We start from the raw sequence: 11,171 nt of genomic DNA on the forward strand, positions 1-11,171 counted from the left end.
TGGGTGACAGGGGAACACAGAGGCTGCAAAGCTACAATAATACTGAAATACATGTACAGTGTTATTGAACTTAGTGCAAATGTCATCAGCTTCAATGTCCTGAAATGTAAGATGTAGCAGAGTGGGCTTTGTCATTTAACAAACTTTGATATCACCCTATTTTCTCTGATGGTTTTACATAGGACTGCAGATATTATACCTAATACATTGTCATAAATGTAAGACATTTTTATCATGATGCACAAATGATGCAGCCTATACAATTCAACTCTGCTATGTCTATTTATTTTTATTTACACACAGGTAAAAGGGAAGTAAATTTCATCTAAACCAGCATTTAGTAGTCCAGAAATTCTGATCAGTCTGGCAACAGTTTCCAGCCCAGAACATAAAAATAATCTGGAATCTCACATGATCTGAAGTAGAAGATTTAGTAGAAATAACTTTAACCCCTTAATGACCAGCCTATTTTAAACCTTAATGACCAAGCCATTTTTTACGTTTTTCCATCGTCGCATTCCAACAACTATAACCTTTTTATTTTTGCATCGACATAGCTGTATAAGGTCTTGTTTTTGCGGGACAAGTTGTATTTTTTAATAGCACCATTTTGGGGGACATATTATTTATTGATTAACTTTTATTAACTTTTATTTGGGGGGAAATAGAAAAAAACCTGAAATTTCGCCACTCTTTTTCACGTCTTAAATCTACGCCGTTTACCGTGTGATATAAATAACACAATAACTTTAATCAGCGGGTTGTTACGATTGCAACAATACCAAATTTGTATAGTTTTTGTATGTTTTACTACTTTTACACAGTAAAAACGCTTTTTTTTCAAAATTATATGTTTTTGTGTCTCCATATTTGAAGAGCCGTAACGTTTTTATTTTTACGCCGATGCGGTTGTATGAGGGCTTTTTTTTTGCGGGAAGACTTGTAGTTTTTATTGGTACCATTTTGGAGTAGATGCGACTTTTTGATCACTTTTTATCAAATTTTTTTTAAGTCAATATTCACAGAAAACAGCAATTTTTCCATAGTTTTTTATTACATTTTTTTACGGCGTTCACCGTGCGGGTTAAATAATGTAATAGATTTATAGTCGGGGTCGTTACGGATGCGGCGATACCAAATATGTGTAACTTTTTAACTTTATTCTGTTTTTTTAATAGTAAAGCATTTTGTAAGGGGAAAAGCTGGGTTTTTCTTTTTTTTCACATTTTTTTTTAAATTAACTTTATTAAACTTTTTTTTTCACTTTTTTACTAGTCCCACTAGGGGACTATAATATGCGATTCTGCGATCGCATTTATAATACACTGCAATACTTTTGTATTGCAGTGTATTACTGCCTGTCCGTTTAACACGGACAGGCATCTGCTAGTTCATGCCTCCGGCATGATCTAGCAGGCAGTCGCTCCAGGCAGACCTGGGGGCCTTTATTAGGCCCCCGGCTGCCGTTGGAGACACAGACACTCGGCGATCGTATCGCCGGGTGTCGGTGGGAGAGAGAGGGAGCTCCCTCCCTCTCTCCAAAACCACTCAGATGCGGTGCACGCTATTGTGCACCGCATCTGAGGGGTTAAACGGGTGAGATCGATACTAATATAAAGATTTGACAGCTCCCTGCTCTGTTTACTTATTCCGATGCCGCAACTTAAAAAGTCTATGTCATCGGAATAAGGCCCGTTAGTGACCGATGTAGAAACACGATGGGCCGGTCACTAACGGGTTAAGACTCCCCTAAATGAAAAACAATGTGATAATAGCAGATGTATTATTATTGTCTGCTTTCTTCCTAGTAGTTCTCTACATTTACAGTTAAACTCTATATACTCTCCCATAGCCAGTAGGCACCGTTCACATGGCAGAATTTTAGCGGCAGAACCTGCCGTGGATTCTGCTACAATATTCCGCCTCCCATTAATTTAAATGGGAGTCGGACGCTTCTTTTTCCAGCTAGCTGATTTTTTCAGATAGCGGTAAAAAGAAGCTTCCTGCTCGATCTTCGGGCAGATTCCGCCCGAACCACCTATTGAAGTCAAAGGGAGGAGGAATCTTCACACACAAAATCTGCCGTGTGAACAAGGCCTTTGATATACCAAAATCTTTAATAATTCTGCAATATGTAACTAGCAGTTCATGTAAATTTGATATGAAAGAAATTTTACTATAGTCCTAAATAAAAGATAAAAGTCAGGTGCCCTGGTGACTGGCACATTCAATTGTATCTGCTTCCATGGGACACAGATACAATTGAACCCTATGGCGGAGCAGGGAGCTATCAGTTCCCTGCTCTGCCATTCACCAGGCTACAGGCCATGTTAGGCCTGCAGCCTATAAGACGCCGGGACAGGAATCCTTAAGGGGGGTTGGCACTATCCACAAGAGGGGGATTGTGTGTCACTATCTACAGGAGGTTGTGTGTCACTATCTACAAGGCAGGTGTGGAACTATCCACAAGGGGGGGGTGGCACTATCTACAAGATGTGTGTGGTACTATCTACAAGGGGGATGTGTTGTGCTATCTACGAGGGGGAGTGCATTGCAATATCTACAGGGGACTATGTGGCACTAGCTACAGGGGAGCTGCATATTTAAAATATCTAAATGGGTTGCGTGTGGCACTATCTAAAGGGGACAATGTGTGGCACTATCTACAGGGGCTGTGTGTGGCACTATATACGAGCTATGTTTGGCACTATCTACAGTGTACAGGGTAGTGTAAGGACTATCTATGGGGGTGGCACTATCTACAAGGGGGGGAGTGTGGCACTATCTACAGGGAGGAGTGTGTGGCACTATCTACAAGGGGTGGTGCGTGGCACTACCTACAAGAAGGGTTTGGCACTATCTACAAGGGGGGGTGTATGACACTATCTACCAGGGGGATGTGTCGCACTATCTACAAGAGGGAATATATGACCCTATCTACTGGGGGCTGGGTGGCACTATTTTTAGGGGGCCGTGTGTGGCACTATCTACAGGGGCTGTGTGTGGCACTATATACATGAGCTATGTTTGGCACTATCTACAGGGGGTAGTGTAAAGACTATCTATGGGGGGTAGCACCATCTACAAGGGGGGAGTGTGGCACTAACTACAGGGGGGTGTGTGTGGCACTATCTACAAGGGGTGGTGCGTGGCACCACCCACAAGGAGGGTTTGGCACTATCTGCAGGGGGGGTGTATGACACTATCTGTCTTGTTGTTCTGCAGGGCGCGCGCATGCACTCTGCAGAAAGACGAGACCGTGTGATCTCGTGATAGAGATCACACAGCACAAGCCGCTCTCACACTGGTCGTAACTGATTGGACAGTGTCAGAGTGATAAGTAACACGCCCCCTTGCCATTTAGAAATAAAGAAATGCCTCATTGACAGTTCAGGGGGTTATTTACATATCGGGCGCCAAATATGACGGCACCGATATCTAAATAACGGCGGAGAATATAATTTTTTTTTAATGAGGGACAAAGACAGCCGAGCCTATTACACGGTGCACTCAGCTGGTGAAACGTTCTCTTCAATCTATATTTTATCTATGTGTCATCCATCCATTCATCTATCATCTATCTATCTATCTATCTATCTATCTATCTATCTATCTATCTATCTATCTATCTATCTATCTATCTATCCATGCAGCGGGAAACCAGGAAAGCCCTTTAACCACAAAAGTGGCTTTTTTTTCTGACGTCAATGAAGTCACTCTTAATTCCTAGGCCTTACTGCCTTTACCCAGTCATTGTGACCTCTGCAACTAGTTATGCCTGCTCTGTGCTCATCTTTCTGTATAGGAAGCATGACTTGTTCTAGATGAAACGTGTAAAATCTTTTTTGCTGAATTTTGCCACTTCTGCTGCCTATTTATTTGATCCTTTCCTATTAGGCCGTATTTTACGTCTGTGTACTGTCCGTTTAAATAACTGACCACACACTGACCTATTCAAATCAATGGGGCTATTCACACATGCGTGTTTTTTCATGCAGCGGGTGTCTGTAGTGTAAAGTCACTGTATGTCCTATTTTGGTCATTTTTTTGCAGACCACGTAGCCCATTGAAATCTATGGGTGCGTGAAAAACACGGACAGCACACGGACGACATCCGTGTGCTGTCCATTTCTCACACATCATTTGCTAAAGAAATGATGAGGGGAAAAAACAGGAACACTAATGTTACACGGAACTGAAATGCATGAAATGCGCTCTGCTTTTTTCAGACAGAAAACGGACATGCTTGTCTGAATAAGGCCTTAGACTGCGTTTTAGTGATCTCCAATGCTGGAAGACCTGCTTTACAGGAGAGGCTTTTATAATAAAATTGATTGTGCTGTGAAGACCGATAAATGCCGTTTGTATAGACTTCAATTAACTTTGTTATATTTGGCTAAGTGTTCCCAAGAGAAAAATGTGTTTATTCTTAGAGCAGAAACCACAGAGCATGAGATCTCGAGCTCCTGATTTATCATTTAATTACAATCATGCTGTTAACAATGATAGAAACAATGACAGGAAGAAAAAGAAAGCAAGTTTGCAAATAGTTTTAAAAATCTTGTTTTCTGTCTACAACTCCTATGCAGATATATGTTTCCATAGTAACAGACTACAAACAAACCACGTGTAGTGTGATCCTGTAGTCCCTTCCATCTCCTAATTCTTAATAACATATATTTGGTTATCAAGAAGTAGGGGCAGATGGATTTGGCCTAAATGCCAAGCATCATTTAGAGGCACAGCTCATTACTTGGCCGATAGCATCCTTACAGTGAAGCATGGTGGTGGCAGCATCATACTATGGGATTGCTTTTCAGCTACATGAACTGGAGACGAGTCAGGATCAATGGAAAGATGATCGAAGCAAAGTACAGATAAGGCCTCGTTCACATCTGCGTTGGGTTCCCGTTCTGACGTTCCGTCTGAGGTTTCCGTCAGAACGGGACCCTGAACAGACACAAACTGACACAGTGACACATTGATTTCAATGGGGACGGATCCGGTGCCCATGGTTTCCGTTTGTCTCTGTTGTGCAACGGACCCGTCGTTTTGCCGGAAGCAATAGCGAAGTCGACTATGCTATTGCTTCCGGCAAAACTACGGGTCCGGTGCACAACAGAGGAACGTCAGAACGTGACCCCATTGCAGATGTGAACGAGGCCTAAAACCTGCTCTAGAGTGCTCTGGATCTCAGACTAGGGTGAATGTTCCTCTTTCAAAAGGACAATAACTCTAAGCACACGATCATGAGAATACAGTGGCTTCGACTTTATTGCAAAAATGTATCACATCTTGAATGTTCAACTACTAAGCGTTTTCCATTTCTAAAAACTCCACGCAGTCCCAGACTAGTCAGGCCATTCTGATCCACACCATGAGTGACGTATTGATATGATTAAATACTGTATAACCAGAATAAAAGAAAAATGTTCAAAATAATTGGAATGAACACGTCCTAATTTCCATTCCTCTCATATGACTCTTCCTAGTAATTCTATTACTTCGCTGTACGTTACATTCACGTTGATGTTTACAAAATATTTTTTTCTTCTCTCCAAGACAGTTGCTAACATGATTTTGGAATAACCCGTATTACACCATTTCACTTGGCAATGTCTTCCTGCTGATGAACCTTTATAGGTTCTGCTATTGGTCACGTTTTATGGAACAACCTCAAGAAATGCTCATGAGATGATTTCTTAAACTAGAAGCAGATAGTATCGTCTAGCACTGTTCTCCTCTGTTCTGCTCATCATTCTTCCCACGTGCTGTCTTCTGAATGTTGGCCAGGTTTGCTGATTCAGCTAGGTATTAAAGAGACTCCGTCACCACATTATAAGTGCCCTATCTCCTACATAAGGAGATCAGCGCTATAATGTAGGTGACAGTAATGCTTTTTATTTAGAAAAACGATCTATTTTAAACCACTTTATGAACGATTTTTAGCTTTATGCTAATGAGTTTCTTAATGCCCAAGTGGGCGTGTTTTTACTTTAGACCAAGTGGGCGTTGTACAGAGGAGTGTATGACGCTGACCAATCAGTGACCAATCAGCGTCATACACTTCTCTCCATTCATTTACACTGCACCAGCGATATAGTTATATTGCTATATACAGCCACATACACAAACACTAACATTACTACAGTGTCCTGAAAATGAATATACATCACTACCAGCCAGGACGTGATGTTTATTCAGAATCCTGACACTTCTGAATCTTTTCTGTGAGATTCCAGCAAGGCAAGCGTAATCTCGCGAGATTACGATGTAACCTGTCATTTCAAACGAGATTACGCTTGCCTTGCTGGAATCTCACAGACATGTCAGGATTCTGAATAAACATCACGTCTAGGCTGGTAGTGATGTATATTCATTTTCAGGACACTGTGGTAATGTTAGTGTTTGAGTATGTGGCTGTACATACCGATATAACTATATCGCTACTGCAGTGTAAATGAATGGAGAGAAGTGCATGACGCTGATTGGTCAGCGTCATACACTCCTCTGTACAACGCCCACTTGGTCTAAAGTAAAACACGCCCACTTGGGCATTAAGAAACTCATTAGCATAAAGCTAAAAATCGCTCATAAAGTGGTTTCAAATAGATCGTTTTTCTAAATAAAAAGCACTACTGTCACCTACATTATAGCGCCAATCTTCTTATATAGGAGATAGGGCACTTATAATGTGGTGACAGAGCCTCTGGTTTTATATCATTAAGGCAAATTTCCCGTTCAGTTCTGCTCCGTTAGGGCCGCAACTATGGCCAGTGACTGCAGCTTAGGTATGAGGTAGTCAAATCCTCAAAGGGAATCTGAGGTATTGTGAAACACGCCTTTTCTCTCCTCAAAGACGGAGGGTGATTCTCTTTCTTCATTCTTTATACTGCAGATCTGTGTGCTCAGATTGGCTACTATGTTTAAGCACAAGCCCAGCATAAGCACATAGGGAAGTCAATGGATGTTGAGATGCTTTCTCTTAGGCCACATTCGCACAAGACAGTCTAGTGCAGTTTTTGATGTGTTGTTTTAGCTTACATTAGTAGTAGATCCTAATTAAAAAAACCTATAGACTATAAGGTAATTGCTACACACATACTGAACCAAATGAGCACCAGTAAAAGGGGGAAATGGGAAAGTTCTGCGTTGAGGTCAAGCTGCAATAATAAATATTGACTGCTTCAGCCAAAGGCAAAATAACTTTCCATAGTGGTAAAACAAGTGCTTAAAGTGAATGTCCACCATTGGGTGCCATTTTGTTATTTTCAATCTATATGGGTCCAAAATGTTGAACTGATTTATTTAATAATAAATCTTCATTGGAGTCTGAGCTCCATTTAACTGATATAGAGCTCTAAATGTAGCGCCCGCGGCAGCATTCCCCTCTTACCAGCGACCACAACCACAGGACTGTGTCCCTTTACCGGCACCCCCATTCCAGGCACGCTGTGCTTTCCCTCCCCGGCTGTCACATAGGGTGCGCACGCTCGTGCCAAGCCGTAAAGGGCCAACGCGTGCACCAGTAAATAATCCCCAACCTATCCTTCAGCACCCTGGCCTTTAAAAGGAACCATGCCCCTTTCCACAGTGCCTGAGCAATGTTGTGTCTTCTCAGTGTTTGTCATGCAAATGGTTCATTAGCTGTATCTTATATCTCGTATCCAGTATCTGATTCTAGTGTCCGTATCAAGTCTATTGCCCATGACGACTTCTATGTTCAAGTCCATTATCCGAGACGACTTCTGTGTTCAAGCCCATTGTTCGAGATAACTTCTGAGTTCAAGTCCTTTGTCCGAGACGACTTCTGTGTTCAAGTCCATTGTCCGAAACGACTTGTGTGTTCAAATCCAGTATCCGAGACAAGTTCCGATATTCCGGCATAAGATAGCCTCCGATAGTCCGGCACTAGCCTGCTCCCAATAGTCCGGCACCAGCTTGCTTCTGATTATACGGCACAAGCCAGCAACCCAGGTACTTTCTCCCTAGTGACTATCATTGACATTTTTTTCAACCAGCTGCTACTCCACTACGGCAGAACGGCCCAGTGGTTCCACATACCCCATAGCTGTCACACTAAATATAGATGTAGAGTTAACAGATACCATTTATGCTGCCTGTGGTCACCACTAGAGGGAGCTTGATGCATATTGTGTTAATATTGAGTTCCAAGTATATCAGTCTGCAGTAATCTCCTAAACTCCCTCTAGTGGCTGCTGCAGGGACCGCTATGCCGATTATTAATAAAGTCATTATCTTAGAATTTTGAACCTAAAAACGACATGGTGTTAATAGGTGTAGATTCACTTGAAAGTTGGCCATACATGAGACATTTACCGGGGTACTAATTTCTTATGGTATTTAATGGGAAATATTTTACCTTTACATTGTCCCACATGTATTTTTCTTGGGTGATAGTGAAGTAAACTGTACAATTGTAGCATTTACCCTAATGACCCCAAAAATGTTTTAAAGAATATATATTAGCAGTGGTAAAAGCCTTGGCTTGTGCTATAATGTTTATATGGGCAAAATTGTACAGCCAATGGAAACAAGGAGTGTGCAATTTTAGAAAATTACAATGCACTAGCACCAAGTAATAAACCAACTATTCTTTCAGCCAGTAACATAATGTTGCTGTGGTTTGTGCAGTGAAGCCACAAGCAGCGCAGTCACATTTATAGTAAGGTTAACGGACTTTGATTTTAGCTATAAATGTCTCTTATATTTAATTTACTCACATGCAAATGTAAAATTTGATTTTATGACTAATGATGTCTAAGTATGGATATTCTCTTGTGCTGAGTGTTATTTCGCTTTTTCGTTTTCTTTTTGTTTTCTGACATTTTTGAAGACATCTAAGAATGGCAATTATTACAGCTTGTTGCTGCTGCACCACAAAACAGAAGGGCTCATTATATTAATGAGCCAGAGATGCAAATCCCCTGAACAACCACATGTTGAACAATAGAATTATATCTCCCTGCAGCCACCACTAGGTGGAGCTTAGGAGCTTGCTGCAGGCTGTTTTATTATGTGGATGCAGGCAGACATAATTCTATAATTTAACTCTTCAATATGTCTATGCAGGAGATTTGGAGCTCAGAGTCAGTCCAATGGAGCTCTGACAGCTATAAAGATATATTATAAAATTAATCATATCTTCCAGTTGCATGTTCAGATGCATTTTAGACATGAATACTAAATGAAAAGTTTTAACAAAGATTTCAAGTGTAGTAGCTTTAAGATTGGTTCTTTTGTTTGAAAGGAAATATGTAACTTTTCATTATTATTATTATTATTATTAATAATAATAATAATAATAATAATAATAATAATAATAATGAAAATATGTCTTTAAACAGAGTTTAATTTTAATTGGAGTTTTTTAATTTATTAATATGTATTTGTTCTACAGGGGGATGGCATCTGTAATAGCATCTGTGTAGAGTGTCACTGCATGACGCATATGTACACAGATGCTTTACAGCACACAGAGGGCATAGGAGATTTTGGACGGCAGGTGACCCTATCTCCTATTCTGGAGCCGTTTTAGCTGTAAACTGCACATAATTTTTGGCATGCACAGTTCGCAGCGTAATTGTAATGGAAGGGGAAGCTAGAAGATCCTGCTGGGGCTGCCGCCGCTGACGAGTTGCTGGGGCCGCTGCTGCTGAGAAGGTGCTGGGTTCGCCGCTAACAAGATGCTGGAGTGCTGCCACTGACAAGATCTGGCACAGCATCTTTTCAGCAGTGGACATATTGTCAGTAGTGACAAGCACTTGTTCTTTAGCACTGGGTAGTCACAAGGGTAAGAGCATACCTCCCAACTTTTGAATTCGGAAAAGAGGGACATTTTTAAGCCACGCTCCCTAACCACGCCCAATATTCTGCATAAACACATCAAATCACAGCCATATCCTTCTGCAAATAACGCGCGCACATTCTCACTGCGGATCTCTAGACTGTCTGGATATCACAGATATTATGGAGCCGGTTATGTCGTCTTTGTGTTACTTTTCCTATCCTGGGTATAACATCACGGCGGCAGCAGCTGCAGGACAAACCAAAAGGCTGAGAACAATGAAAGTCAAGAGGGAGACCCTGTGGAGGATGACTTTTCAATTGACAGGTAGCAGAGTTACATGATGGGGATTTTTTTTTTCCAGTTGTGTAACTCTGCTACCGGTCAATGGAAAAATCATCCACCAGAGCCCCCCTTGTAGATTGCTCCACACACAGCCCCCCTGTACATAGCGCCAGACACAGCCCCCCTGTAGATAGCTCCACACACAGCCCCCCTGTACATAGAGCCAGACACAGCCCCCTGTAGATAGAGCCAGACACAGCCCCCTGTAGATAGCGCCAGATACAGCCCCCCCTGTAGATAGCTCCACACACAGCCCCCTGTAGATAGCGCCACACACAGCCCCCCTGTATATAGCTCCACACACAACCCCCCTGTACATAGCTCCACACACAGCCCCCTGTAGATAGCGCCACACACAACCCGCTGTAGATAGTGCCACACACAGCACCCCTGTATATAGCGCTACACACAGCACCCCTGTAGATAGCGCCACACACAGCACCCCTGTAGATAGTGCCACACACAGCACCCGTGTAGATAGCTACACACACAGTCCCCCTGTAGGTGTCACATTGCCGCCAGAGCGAAGAGCGGTAGAGGTAGGCTTTATTCACACGACAGGGTCCGAGTGTCGGCCGATAAAAACGGCCGTTTTGCATCTGTTCCGATTCTGTTCCGGGCCGTGTTGCCGTTTTTAACGGACGATTTTGACCCGTTTTGTATTCGTTTTTTTCCCTGTCCGTTTTAAAATCGGATGAATTTGATTTAAATTTGTTGCCACACACAGCCCTCTGTAGATAATGCAACAGCCCCCCTGGTAGGTAATGCCACACAGTCCCCTGTAGGTAATGCCACCCAGCCGCCTGTAGGTAATGCCACCCAGCCCCCAGTAGGTAATGCCATCCAGCCCCCTGCAGGTAATGCCACCCAGCCCCCTGTAGGTAATGCCACACAGCCCCTTGTAGGTTGCACCCATCCCCCCCTTCCAGGAGAAGTCACTGACTTCAATGTCCATATATGGACAGTGTGGTCACTCACTTCTTCTGTAGCGGAATCCCCAGCCACAGGGTCGGGGATT

This window comes from Rhinoderma darwinii, chromosome 2 (assembly GCF_050947455.1).
Source record: "Rhinoderma darwinii isolate aRhiDar2 chromosome 2, aRhiDar2.hap1, whole genome shotgun sequence".
Classification (NCBI taxonomy): domain Eukaryota; kingdom Metazoa; phylum Chordata; class Amphibia; order Anura; family Rhinodermatidae; genus Rhinoderma; species Rhinoderma darwinii.